Source organism: Stegostoma tigrinum, chromosome 9 (genome assembly GCF_030684315.1).
Source record: "Stegostoma tigrinum isolate sSteTig4 chromosome 9, sSteTig4.hap1, whole genome shotgun sequence".
Taxonomy (NCBI): domain Eukaryota; kingdom Metazoa; phylum Chordata; class Chondrichthyes; order Orectolobiformes; family Stegostomatidae; genus Stegostoma; species Stegostoma tigrinum.
Genome location: NC_081362.1, coordinates 53097617 through 53112626, shown reverse-complemented (window position 1 = coordinate 53112626; position 15010 = coordinate 53097617).

The following is a 15010-nucleotide window of genomic DNA, read 5'->3' as shown; positions in this document are numbered from 1 at the left end:
AATGGACCCAGTCCAACCCAGTGTCCCAAAAGCCAGTGGTCTTAGTGCATTCCATTGAGGATTTATGTTGGGTTATCAATGCTATGACATTGAGGGATGATATTATGTGACTTCTCCCTATTGTTTGAACAAGGGCTGACATTTGAACAGGCCAGCCCAAGGATAGATTTGATACAATTCTGAAACTCAGTCTGAGCTTGTCAGTAGGTCATGTCCAATGGTAGCTGTCCCATCTTACAAGAATTGTACCAAAAATGCAAAATATTTGGGAAGCATAACTTTGAAGAGTTGGTGTTGTGCAAGAAAGCATTATAAATGACAACTTTGGGTGCCTGCTTCTGGACAATGTACACTGTGTTAGATTTGGCCACATTTAGCCATTTTGCAATTCAAAGTCACTCGTTAAAAGTAAGCCATATAGATTATCTTCAGAATAAAACAGAATTAGCGAATTTGACAAGCAGTAGAAGATAACAACATGGAAGTACTCATGTTCTTGGTCAAGTGGATAATGTTGAACCTACATAAGAAGATGATGATCTAAACCAGGATTTAAGTAGTATTGAAAGACAAAAATTTTCAGATTATTGTATTCTTGATTCAGGATCAACTAATACTGCCCATTCTGATAATCTTGAATGGCTTCATGCTGTATGCCTTCAGCTACTAAAAGCCAAGACCCTGGATCTGGGAGGCCACATCCTTTCATTTAAAAGTTATTTTCAAGCAACACAGTGGTAAAGACATTAAGCAGTCTATTTGCATCTTATAGAATCAGAACAAATCCTTGTTGAATTTGCAAGCATGTGTCCAACATGTTTTTACAATGGCTAGTGCGCATTTCAGTTTAGTTGAAAGACACTGCATGTCAATATGATGATAATAGAACATAGAACATAGAACAGTACAGCACAGAACAGGCCCTTCAGCCCACGATGTTGTGCCAACCATTGATCCTCATGTATGCCCCCTCAAATTTCTGCGACCATATGCATGTTCAGCAGTCTCTTAAATGTCCCCAATAACCTTGCTTCCACAACTGCTGCTGGCAACGCATTCCATGCTCTCACAACTCTGTGTAAAGAACCCGCATCTGACATCCCCTCTATACTTTCCTCCAACCAGCTTAAAACTATGACCCCTCGTGTTAGCCTTTTCTGCCCTGGGAAATAGTCTCTGGCTATCAACTCTATCTATACCTCTCATTACCTTGTATACCTCAATCAGATCATCTACGTTCTCACTGAATGTCAGGGAAGACTTGATGCTCAAACATCTTACAGATTTATGGACCTTTCATTGCAACTACTCCATAAACATTAACTCTTATTATCTGTAGGTATTGCTGAATTGCTAAGTATTTCCAGCTATTTTTGTTTTAGATTTCAAATGTGCAGTATTTTGCTCCAGTGGACTGTTGCTTTTAGTTTTAAAAACTGCTACACAACAGCTGGCTGGTGTTTTGAACAGTTCACTTAACAGGAATGGCTAAACATTGTTTAAAAATTTCAGCATTTGCCTTTTGAGAGTCATTTGTGAGATGTGCGCATTGTAGGCTGGCCTGCATTTATTGCCCTTCCCTAGTTGCCCTTGAGAAGGCAGTGATGAGTTGCTGTCTTGAACTGCTCTAGTCCATGTATTCAAATATCCATTGAGGTATAAAGCAATTATCTTCAAACTTCACATTCTGCATCATAAGAAATGATACCAGCTTTAGCCACTCAACTTCTGGGTTGGTGCCAATATTACATTTCACTTTTGACCTAACATTAGAACCTCAAGATGACAACATTTCTTAACCTTGTAGCAGAGGAGTTACAAGTTGGGTTTCCTTTCAATAATTCCAGCATCAGACAGTTCTACAGAGCAGGAATGAAAGAAGGTCAATTGGCATGATGGAACCACGTGCGTCAAAACTAATAATTCCAATTTCCCATTTCATAGCAGAATAAAGATGGGATGGGATGTTACATTTCCTAAAAATTTATCCTAACAATGGTAAATACTCAGTCAAATTCATTCAAAGGCGATGATATAAAGCAAACAGCAGAGAGAAACAACAATTCTGTTAGCATATCCAGAAAAGTATCAAAATGCTAAACTCTACCTGTCAGCTTTATTCAGCGCCCCCGACTCCGGAACCATCTAAATTACCAGTATAATTGCGAAAACATAGCAATTGCTCCATTGCAAGACATTCTGCAGTTCAAAAATGTTCACGCTGAAAATTTCAATGTCGTCTTTGTATAGATATTTCAAGCATTTAAGAAAATCAAAGCGCTGGTCTTCATGTGAAAATGAAGGAGATTCACAAGAGGTCTGTAATTTAACCTCTCCTATTTCACCCTCAATCTTAAAAACGTGCTTGTATCATTTGTAAATATTTTCTAATAACCCAGCAAGACCTACAAATAATATGCTAGTTTTCGATTCCCACTTCTCTTAGTCGCTGGAATGGAAGAGAAAACCAACATGCAGATAGGGAAAAATTATGATCTTTTAATCCGTAAAATGAGATTTACAAGGCCAACAATTCTCAAAGACTAGGACTGAAGTGGAATATGTTTTCATTTGTTGGATAAATCCAGCAGTTACAAGTTTTGGACTTGCAGTTAAATAAGCAACTGCCATAATAACTTCTGGCTAAAGAATATTAGAAAAAGTTTTGTAAAGATTTCTTAACGCTTTCTCTGCCTTTCTCTTTAATATCAAGGAGATTGGATGGTCTTTTGTGAACAACTTATTCAACTTTCCCAAAAGTTTAATCATCTTTATGATCCTTTTCCATCCATGTTAGAAGAAGATCACAGAATCATAGAATCCCGACTGTGTGGAAGCAGACCATTTAGCTCATTGAGCCCACACTGACCCTCTGAATAGCATCACACCCAAATTACCCTCCTATCCTATCCCTGTGAACCTGCATTTCCCATGGCTAATCCACCCAGCTGATCTTCTTTCTTCAGATGTTCTGAAACAGGACACACATCCAGGAAGGTTGACTGTAAAAACATGTTGCTATCAGGCCCAGTTTCATCAATTCAGGAAGAAGATACTATGGTACCTGACTGACCAAGTTTTGGCGTATTATACAAAGGTCTCTCTGATATTCTTTTCAATCTGGGTAAACAGGAATCTTCACCCACTTCCATGATGAAGAAATATTATATGTATCACATGAAGGTGTGATGGAAATTCCAGTACTTTCAGTGTCTCATGGTGCTCATCATTGTATCTCAAATGATAGCATTCAGAATGTACCAGATGAAATTGCCCATGAATACAAAGAACAAAAAACTCAGAATTTGCAGGAAATTCTTATGCAGAATATGCAGCAATACAGAAGTATGAAAATTATGATCTACTTTCATACGCGTATACTCCAGATATAATCTCAACTGTCCTGACTGCACATCTTCCAGTGCAAGCAGTATTCTTTGCTGAGATTGTTGTTGATTCTTTGTAATTCTTGTGCAAATCTTATGAGGAAGTGCATCCATGCCCACAGTATTCTCAATGATTTGGTCTTATCTTTGTCCTAATCTTCTGAAATCGTGCAAAAAACTAAGATACCATTGTACTGTTTTTTCAGTTGAACAGAGAAATTCCTTTTCTCAGTTTTGATGGTGTAATTTTACCATTATACAGGTCTTTCATTATCAGGCATTCATTTTATTAGAAGCAACCCAGAAATAAATAAACTAATTGGCATATAGTAGAGCAAACGTGATACCCTCTTACCTACTTCCATTCTGATGTAGCAGCTCACAAGCAACCACTTCTTTTAGTGCGATGAGCTTCGGGTTGCGGTTACTCATTCTATTTTTCGCATCTTAATTGTTGAAAATATAGATCCAGACCAGCCTTCATACCATCATTGTGTAGTGCCATCTTTAATGACCAACTCAAACAGAATTGTAGGACCTCCACAATTTCTTGAATCGGTGCACAAAGGACTTTGTGAAGAGATTGTAGGGCGAAAGTATAATCAGCTACAGGGAAGTTAATTAATTGCTTCAACAAACTAAGGAAATGCTTTTAAGTTTATAATATTCAAAACTCAGAAACTACCGGGGATGGTGTGTGATGGAGATATAACGGTAGGGTTTAATGAGTATAAATAGAAAAGCCTCTGAGGTGCATTCCAATGTCACTGTGAAATCAATAGTCATGTGTTAGTATTCTGATGGAAGGTTGGAACTTGTGCAGCGCTGAGCATATTGCTCTGCGGTCTTAACACCCTGTATTGACTGTGAATAAATCTTGTTTCAATGTAACCTGGAATAATCTGTATTAATGCATTTGGAAACTAACAAAAAAAAGGTTTGCTAGTTTTCTCTTATACTGATGTAAATTCAGGAGAAGCAGTTTAACACAATCAAATTCTAGGCATCTTTCACTGGGCTGGGGATCACGCGATGTACACTAGGCCAAAAAAAAAGGTCTGTCCAGCTGGCAATTCAATTTCAATGCATGTCGTCAGTAAAATTTCAAATTGCATGTAAGGAGAAACAATTGCTTGAAATTGTAGTGTGTTAATAACTTGTGACACCAATAATCCTCCAATAACAATGACTAAAATGACATTCACGTCAATTCTTTTCTTTTTATTTAAGAAAATTGAACTTTTTTGCACCAATGCATTTGAACATTTTACTTTAATCACATTTCCAGCAGCATGCATCAGAACAACAGAATGAGACTTGCTCATCTAACACTCATGCATATCATTTGCTAGGGATGAAGGTGAGGGGATTGGAGAAAAATTCTGTCCTGCAATCTTTGTGCTGAGTGTCGTGATGTCCGTGTGTGGGCAGAAGATTCCCACTTTAAATAAGCATTTAAATTTGATGCTAATGATTTAAGAGTGCTACTTGTGTCACTTCTGAGGGTTTAAACAGAAGAAGCACAATGTGAGTGAACATTACAGGTGCTGCCAAGCTCTTTAGGGTTGGAAGCATTACCGAGGAATTACCAATAATCCCTTCAGAACAAGCAAAGTATTAAATTTATTTTAGACTGGCAGAAAAGAAAAAGCAAGAGAGATCTGGAGGTCAACACTGAGAGCAGCCAAAACCTGCTGGGATTACCAGCCTCTGGCCATATATGTGCTTAACTTACCCTGTCGAATCCAGGGTAACTACCCACTCACAAATGACATCTCAACAAACAAAATGGCGCACTCCAACAAAGGACTTGAATATAGAAATGAAACCTACTTTAAGTATCTTTAAGTTTCATGGTACTAGATTGGGGTGTGGTCATAAAATCTGGCCCTTGCTTGATCAGAAGAGTGAGAAGGAGCAATAATTACATTTCTGGTGTGATTTTAACAGCTTGTTTGTCCACTGTCTTTCAAGTTCCTGTTTCTGTTCATATTGGAGCTGCATCTGTCTCTTATATTAAGTTTAGATAGCTTAATGGTGTATAATTATAGAATCATAAATATGTGCAGAATGGAAACTGACCCATTCAGTACAACTTATCCATACCGACCAGATATCCTAACTTAATCTAGTCCCATTTGACAGCATTTTGCGCTCATCCCTCTAAACTCTTCCTATTCATATGCCCATCCAGATGCTTTTTAAATGCTGTAATTGTACCAGACTCTACTACTTCCTCTGGCAGCTCATTCCATATATGCATCACCCGCTGCGGGTAAACCTATGCCCTCCAGTTTTAGATTACCCTACCCTGGGCAAAAGACCTTGACTATTTATGCTATCCATGACGCTCATCATTTTATAAACTTCTATAACATCACCCCTCAACCTCCAATGGTCCAGAGGAAAATAGCCCCAGTCTATTCAGCCTCTCCCTGTAGCTCAAACTGTCCAATCCTGGCAACATTCTTGTAAATCTCTTCTGATCCCTTTCAAGTTTCATAACATCTTTCCTTTAACAGGGAGACACGAACTGAGCATAGTATTCCATGAGTGGCCTAACCAATGTCTTTTTCAAGCTAATGGACAAAATATCAAAATTGTTATGTAATTCATAGAACATAGAACAGTAGAGCACAGAACAGGCCCTTTAGCCCACAATGTTGTGCCGACCATTGATCCTCATGTATGCACCCTCAAATTTCTGTGACCATATGCATGTCCAGCAGTCTCTTAAATGACCCCAATGACCTTGCTTCACTTCAATAATTTCACACATTAAAAGAACTGTTGTCATAGCACAAATTCTAGACCAGGCAGTGTACTTTTAAGACAGTTACATATTATGATGACATTATATTCCAGGATAAATGTATCCACCTTCCCTGTACACTGTCTCTCTCTCTCATTTGATTGGAGTCAATGCAGTGTGGGAGCAGTTAGTCAGTTATTTGCATGCAATGTACAGCAACATCAGTAAGCATAGAGGACAAATTATGCTTTAAGTCTGTGATATTTTGGTAATGTAAATTGTCAGTGGTGTTAATAAACTTCAAGACAGCTGTCTCAACAAGAAGTTGATCATTGTGGTATCTGTTGCATGAGCTAAGAAACCGGGTAGCACACAAACCATGTCATATTGCCAACAATGCTTGGCTTATGAAGCCACATTAGGAATAGTCACAGAAAGCAATTTCTCCATCAGGTAAGGCCTTGTTTTAACAGATAATTCAGGTAAATAATTTTATTGATAGGAAAATAGGGCAGACAAAGCACATTCCATGTAACTCCCACACTGATTTATTAAAGCACCTTCGTATTTTGATGAATATGTTGAATCTGTATTGTCTACTTCAGACAGTATTTTAGTTAGGGGTCCTGTTACTTCAAGAGCAACCCAGAGGTTCAGGCAAATGGACCAGAGATTTGAATTCAAATCTCACCACAGTAACTGCTGGAATTAAGTTTTAGTTAATGAAGTTCTTGTGTGATGAAATGTTAGTTTTTGAATAAGAATCATGAACCTAGTGGATTGTCATTTTAAAAATCTCACATCTTCAACGGATGAAATCTAGCATTTTTACCTGATCTAGCCATTTCATGATGATGGATCAGAACCTCACAGCACTATGGGCATTTTAAACAGCTTTTAATTCCAAAATATGTTTTTTAAAAGAGGACTGCTGCACGCAAAAAGTAAAAAAAAAAGACTGTGAATGCAAAGCCATTGCTGACTGGTAAAGGCCTGTGTTGGACTACTAAAATGTCACATTATCGATGGTATTACCAAAACACATAGGGAATATTAGTGTGTCAAAAGCCTGGTCAAACAAGCAGAATCTTGAAAGAGGAAAGCATGTTAGAGATCTAGAAAGGTTTAGGGAGGTAATTGCAGAAATTGAGGTGCAGACAACTGAAGCTACAGCCATCAGTCATGGAGTAAATAAAATTGGAGATGCTCAACAGAACCAGAATTAGACATGTATAAATATCTCTGAGGGTTGCAGAACTAGAGGAAATTACGGAAAAAGAAGAGGCGAGGCAATAAGGGATTGGAAACATTAGGCTGTTACTTGACTGGGAGACTTCAAGGGTCAGAAAGGTTGGAGGTGACAAAACAACAGGCATTTGGCTTTTGGCTTTTGGATTACTTCAGTTTTATGCAGAAGACCACCATCGAATAGTACTTTAAAGCCTAGAGTTAACAAGGCTCTTGGATGACAAAAGATGAACCAACATGGAGATAAAGTCAATGCCTTGGGGGTAGAAATAGGCAGTCTTACTGGTGACAGAAAAATGAGATTGGAAACTTGTTCCAGGCTGGAAACTGAGGCTCCAAGTTCAAGTTGTTTCATGAACTGTCAGTGTTTCTGCTTCAATGGCAACAGTGCTGGGTGACTTTAAGTATCTGTTTCCACTGCTTTTTTACAGTGATTCTATCTAAGCTAAAGGCGTCCATGAAGAGACAGAATGCATGCATGCCAAGGCTGATGTCACATTTTTCCCAAGTTGTACAAATAATTACTGACCTAATCTACCAGGATTTTGGCCAGTCATTCTTAAACAAGACTGACTTGTTTAAATCTCAGATTTGTTTTTCTTTCTTTGAATAGCTATCACAATGACGCAGTATACTTTATTAGAAGGAGAATGCTAAAGCTGGTGCCACCCACTGCATTCATTCCACAGGCAGATCAAACTCCTGAGATAAATTCACAGATTATGGCACAGTTGACAATTGTATCTCAGTTCTCAGAAAAATAGAAGGGGTTGCATTACTTTGAAAGAAATGTACTTTAGATGTTCTTGTCTGAATCTCAGCTTCCATTATCACACTCAGCAATGAAATTGAGTAGCAATGAAATTCATCGTGGTTGGCGGTTGTAATCGTAAGCGAGAATCCAGTTCAGACTTGTTAGCTTATTAACTTGTTAGCATCTTCTTGCACTTTGTCACCAGGTAATACCTGAGCAATTTTTCATGTTGACAGGTAGATTCCAGTGTACCAGCAGCATAGAAACAACTTGGTGGAATGCATGCGGCTGGTTCTGGCCTACAAGCCTTTAGGATGATACATGGTAGGTTGAGCCCATTGCCTTTCTCTATATCTGTGCTCTTCAATCATTCCATGACATCATAATGCCATAGACTCATACAGCACAGAAACAGACCCTTCGATCCAACTCATCTGCCTCGACCAGACATCCCAATATTTGTCCCATGTCTCTCTAAACCCTTCCTATCCATATATACATCCAGTTGCCTTTTAAATGTTGTAATTGTGCCCACCTCCACAAGCTTCTCTGGCAGGTTATTCCTTACACACGCCACCCTCTGCATGAAAAATTTACCCATCAGGTCCTTTTTAAACATTTCCCCTCTAACCCTCAATGTCTGCACTCTAGTTGTGTACTACCTCACCCTTGAGGTGGAAAAAGACCTTGGCTATTCACCCTATCCATGCCCCTCATGACTTTATAAAGGTCACCATTCAACTCTGATGTTCCAGGGAAAAAAGCCCCAGCCTAGTCAGCCTCTGCCAATAACTCAAACCCTCCAGCCTTGTCAATATCCTTGCAATCTTTTCTATGCCCTCTCAAGTTTAACAACATCCTTCCTATAGAAGGCCGACCAGAATTATATGCAATAAACTAAAAATGGCCTCACCAATATTCTGTACAGATGTGACATGACACCTTAACTCCTATACTCAGTGTTCTGACCAACAAAGACAAGTGTACCAAATGCCTTCTTCGCCACCTTGTCTAACTGTAACCCTGCTTTCAAAGAACTATGCACCTGCACCTCCCAGGCCCTACCATTAAATGGACAAGTCTCACCATGATTTTCCTTAGCAAAATGCAAAATCTCACTTATCTAACTTATCTAAATAATGTGGAGTGATTTGAATTGGCTGAAGACTGACATTTATGATGAAGGTGTTCTCAGGAAGTCACCAAAATAGATCATTGAGTCAGCACTTCTGGTTGATGGTGGTTGCAAAACCTTTAGCCTTGTCTTTCGCATTTGTGTTATGGCTCCGTCAGCATTGATACTAAAGCCGTCTGTGTATATAGAAAGAGCTGGACAACATTCAGGTTGAAAAGTGGCAAATAACATGCTCACATGGATGATCATGGAGTCATGGATAATCTCCCAAAATTCAGAAGCAAATTATTTTGCTATTTGATGGCATTTTAATTGTTGAACACCCGCCATCAACATTTTTGGAGTTAACATTGACCAGAAACTGCACATGAGCAACCAAATAAATACTGTGGTTACAAGAACAAGTCAGAGGTGGGAAATTCAATTGCAAATGATTCATGTGCTGACTCTGCAAACCAGGCTGATCCTCCACAAGGCACAGGTCAAGAGTGTTATGGAACTTTATTAACAGTCTTGCAACTCAACACCATCTAGGACAATACAGCTTGCTTAATCTGCAACCAATCTACTAGCCTAAACATTTGTAATTTTTTCCACAGTGCACAATGGAAGTAGTGTGTACTGCTATAAAGATGCTTCATTATTAATACTTTTTTGAGAATTCAGTCATAAGAATATAGACAGTAGATTAATTTGAAAATGCTGTGAAGACATCCTTCTATTGGACCATTTATCTTTAAAGAGGTCACCAAAAGGACATTTCTTTTAAAGAAATTTTTTGGAAGTTGCATTGCTGAAGCTAATTGCTTAGAATGATTTATTGGAAGTTACATGTCTGTGTTTATAACTTGTGTGTGTGTATGTGTGTGTGTGTGTGTGTGTGTGTTTGTGTGTGTGTGAGAGAGTGAGCGAGGGATAGACTGAGTGAGTAAACGTCTCGCATGGTCTAGTATGAGACCTGGAAAACTGATGGTGCCGTTCTCCTGAAAAGGCTCTGAAGTGTTGACAATTCCCGCACTGTTTCTACAAAGACCTCAGAGGCAAGTACCTAAATCAACTAAGGTACAGGCTGTTTTGGAATACATTCTACTGTAAAAGAGTACAGAGGGAATAGTGATGTAGAATTATTGAATTTTCCGTTGTTTGAAAATTATGTAGTTCAATCTGAAACAAAGTTCTTAATCTAAACAAGGGCAATTATGAACTTATGAGGAGCAAGTTGGCTGTCATGGATTCAAAAACACACAACATGCTTTACTGTAGAATTGCAAGATAATAAAATGTGAGGCTGGATGAACACAGCAGGCCAAGCAGCATCTCAGGAGCACAAAAGCTGACGTTTCGGGCCTAGACCCTTCATCAGAGAGGGGGATGGGGAGAGGGAACTGGAATAAATAGGGAGAGAGGGGGAGGCGGACCGAAGATGGAGAGTAAAGAAGATAGGTGGAGAGAGTATAGGTGGGGAGGTAGGGAGGGGATAGGTCAGTCCAGGGAAGACGGACAGGTCAAGGAGGTGGGATGAGGTTAGTAGGTAGCTGGGGGTGCGGCTTGGGGTGGGAGGAAGGGATGGGTGAGAGGAAGAACCGGTTAGGGAGGCAGAGACAGGTTGGACTGGTTTTGGGATGCAGTGGGTGGGGGGGAAGAGCTGGGCTGGTTGTGTGGTGCAGTGGGGGGAGGGGACGAACTGGGCTGGTTTAGGGATGCAGTAGGGGAAGGGGAGATTTTGAAACTGGTGAAGTCCACATTGATACCATATGGCTGCAGGGTTCCCAGGCGGAATATGAGTTGCTGTTAGCATTGCAATGGCTATCATTTAAAATTTTAATGGTTTCCTTTAAAGCAACAATATCCAGCAGAAAAAGATATCGCAAATAAAATAATGTTAATATTAGATCAAAGAAAGAGGCTTATAGATTCGTCAAAAAAATTGTGAGCTTGTGGATTGGGAACATTTTAGAATTCACCAAAAGAGTAGCATGAAATTGAGAAAGAAACAAAAAGGGAATATGAATGAAAATGGTAAAAATCATAAAAAATGGATTATAAAATTTCTGCAGCTGGAAACAAAGAAAAGATTAACAAAAGCAAATGTGAGTTCATTTCAGGAAGAACAGATAAGTGCCAGCATCAAAATCAATACTTTGGGCAATGTCCTCCCAGCTCCTGAAAGATGTTTGCATTGATGAGTCAGTTGGGCAAATAGAGTGAGACTGGTGGAAATGACATTCTTGCTGCCGAGAGGAAATATTCAAATTTTCCAACCAACTGTTGAATGGTGAGATGAGAACCTTGCTAGTGAATAATGAGACATATTTGCATACAATGAAATCCATTAGCATGCTATTATTACCTAATCTCACTTTATTGACATGAAATTCCCCATTCTGCTGACTGCCAGATAGAAACTAGACATTGGCAACTGCCAACATGAGTCACAGAAGTGAACAAAAATGAAGTTTCTGGAAAAACTCAGCAGGTCTGGCAGCATCTGTTGAGAAAAAAATCAGAGTTAACATTTCGGGTCCGATGGCCCTTCCTCAGAGCCAAAGAATTACCTTGTGACTCCAACTTACTGCTTGGACCTCTGGCCCTCCATCTTGAACAGTAGTCATCAATATCTTAGGATAGCAATGTTTGAAACCTGTAGTCACTAGAAATTAGCCTAGGACATTTACCAAATTCACGGCAATCTCCTAACACATCTCCGAACCACTTACAGTATGATTCTGCCCTTCAATGCTGCACCCTGGAACACACTGATACCTTTAAGTGGAACTCTGGTACCAGGACATTTTGGACAGGCACCCATTTCATGGATTTGACTGTGTTGCATCTCAGGGATCCTGTTTGCACTCTTAGCGCTCAGTCATTTCATACCTGCTTCAATGCTCATGGTTTGAGCTGTCTGGCTTTTTCACTCTTTGTCCCCTCGGCATAAAGACACACTGTACTTCTATTTTGTTCCTTAATGCAACACAAAACCAAACAGCTTCTCTTGGTTGTGAGCTGTCATCAATCATATGTTAGTATATGGCACTGTATGGTATCAATCTTACGCCCATACCATGTGTCAGCAGCTTACACAGCATGTGCACTGCTGGTGCTTCGAACAAAAAGGGGTCCTGGCACAGTAAGTCAAAGGCAGCACCCGCTATCAGTCCTAAAGCTAGGGCATTCTAAGTCGGCACCATGAGGCAGTCTGGGTCAGGAAGTCCATATTACTACATTGCAGGGTGCAAGTACACAGGAAGCGGTATGTGGAGTCACAGTAGACCCGTCAAGAAGCTGCATAGAGATCAGTCAGGAGTTCAGTCATTCAACCACTTGACAATCCTTCCATTGTCATCCAAACTGCATGTGCGCAAAGGAGATGAAAATGGCTGCTGAAGTAAAAGGAGGTGTCGGTGAGGAGCTCACGCTACATTCAAGTGATGTGAGGTCTTTCAAGGAGCAATATTATTAAAGAGACACCACCGCAGTAGAAGTAAAAGACATCTGTGATCACCAAATGCTATTTGTGAACCTTACACATTGACCTACTGTGTTGACTAAAGCTCCAGGTGGGAGACACTGCTGACTACATCTTGCATCGTCACGAATTAATCCCACTGTGAAACACAAGCATTGGTTTGCTTCTTAGGAAACAAAAAGTGGTCTTAGTTGACAAAGTGGCAATAGTCTTCCAAAGCCCTACAGCTTGTGCATGGTCACTTCACATCTTAGACTATCAAACATTGTGGACCACTAAGATTGGTACATATGTACCTTCAATGTTGTAGTTAGAGCTAAAATGACATTGGCTCACATGTCTGTGATGAAAAGTGAAGATGTATTTAAGAATGTGACAATGTATTCACTATGAAGTGTCACTTATGCCAACCACTGGCCAACAGAAAGCTTTCTTCTCCCTTTCCTTCCCGTTATAGCTAGACGCAATGTTAGTCTCCATAGCTGGAGCGAAGTGAGCCTGGCCTACAGTGGAGTCTGTTGGCCTTGGAGTTTTGGTTGGGTGACTCCTTGGTCTTTGTTGCTAGAAGGCTCTGAAATGATGCAATAGCGTTAGGGTTAGGGTTAACCCACCCCTGCCCCTAACCCTAATCCTATCGACTTGAGAGTGACAAGCTGGAGGTTGAAGGTCCATCGCTTCCAGAGTATATTGAGATTCTATGGTTCCTCCTCTGGCTGGGTACCCACTGGCACTTCTCTGTCTCGCTGTGAGGAAGGGGCAGCTACGGTGAAGCCAAGGTCCCTTGTCTCTGTGTCACCTTGCTGGTAGTGCTAACTGCGAATGGATACACCAATAGAGATTTGGCCTGCGTGTATAGCAAACAGATTCATGCAAGCACTGTACCAGGCAAACAACAATTTGTCCATGGAAGCAGCTGGTCACAAAGGCAAACATGGTACAGATTGTGTTGATGGGCTCCTCGAAGCTTCAAGTCAATTTTTCTAGTGCCTTCAGCCAATGTGCCAGCTGCTCCTGTGTCTGCTTGCACGTTTGGATGAAGTTGTTAGTTGCTGAGGCCTTGGTGTCTGCTGTCCCTGTGTGTGAAGTGCCCCTGCTTTCAAGGCCACCTGCTGGTCTGCTTACTATCCAGGGTCTCAGCTTCCTAAGCAGCTTGCCAGTGTGGCAAATGCTGGGTATTAATATCGCTGGGCAAGGCATCGTTCCCTGACATGTTGTTTGGCATTGATCAGCCAGTGGCATGCTAAAGTTGCCACTTACCCAATCGGGCCTTTTGATGTTTAAATTATTTGACGTGTTTGGTAACATTAGTAAGGTGACTTGTGGTACGAATAAAGCTTTGAACAGTACTCCTGAATTCTCAACTCGCTGCACCTAGTGAGAAAACTGTCATGCAACTTGGCAAAAAGATAAAAGATACAATGAGTTGTTCCCAATGTTGTGGTGGGCTTCACTCAATTTCCTGTTAAAGTTTGCAACGGGCCTCACTGTACGTTCCACACCAACAATATTGAAGAGAAGATAGTATTCTTAATGCTTTGGATATGACAAGGAAACAACAATTTGACAGAGCAATATTATTGTTCTGGAAATAATTCCAAGGCTACCTATTTCTAAAATAAAACAATACCAGCTTAAGATATGGTAGTATCTGATATAATAATGAAAGTGAACTTCCTTCGGCATTTCTGGTAAGGAAAATTGACCTGATTCCAAAGGCCCCTTATAATGGAGATCATGAGATAAAAATGTAGAGGAGGTACTTAGGCAGAAGTCCAAGCCAAAGTAAAATTGATGAGGACAATTATTCATTTGTACATCATAGCTTAATTGAAACTGAAGTACTGGACCACAAATTGTATCGTTTTTAATGCGACATTATTATCAACTGGCATTTCCAGCAAGTTATGATGCAAACTATATTTCCACTGAAAGGTGTCGGTAAAATCTGGCGCTGCATGCCCAAGATGACCCATCCCTCCAAGGTTTGGCTATTATTTGGAACGTCAGCGTAAAATTGTCAACCAAAAATCATACAATGTAAGCAAAAATTTAAGCATTTTAAAATGGCTTCAAGCTGTGCATATACATTTCTGTGTGGATGTACTGAGTTCTCATTGTTTCTCATTATTGTAAAATATTACAGAACTATCAAAATTAGATTAAAGGTAAAAGCTCTCTCATCTACATCTGTCTTCAAAGTACAACATTTCAGATGAATCAAGTGGAAATATGTAGTGGGTTGGATTGAATTCCTTTTTGGAAAGCA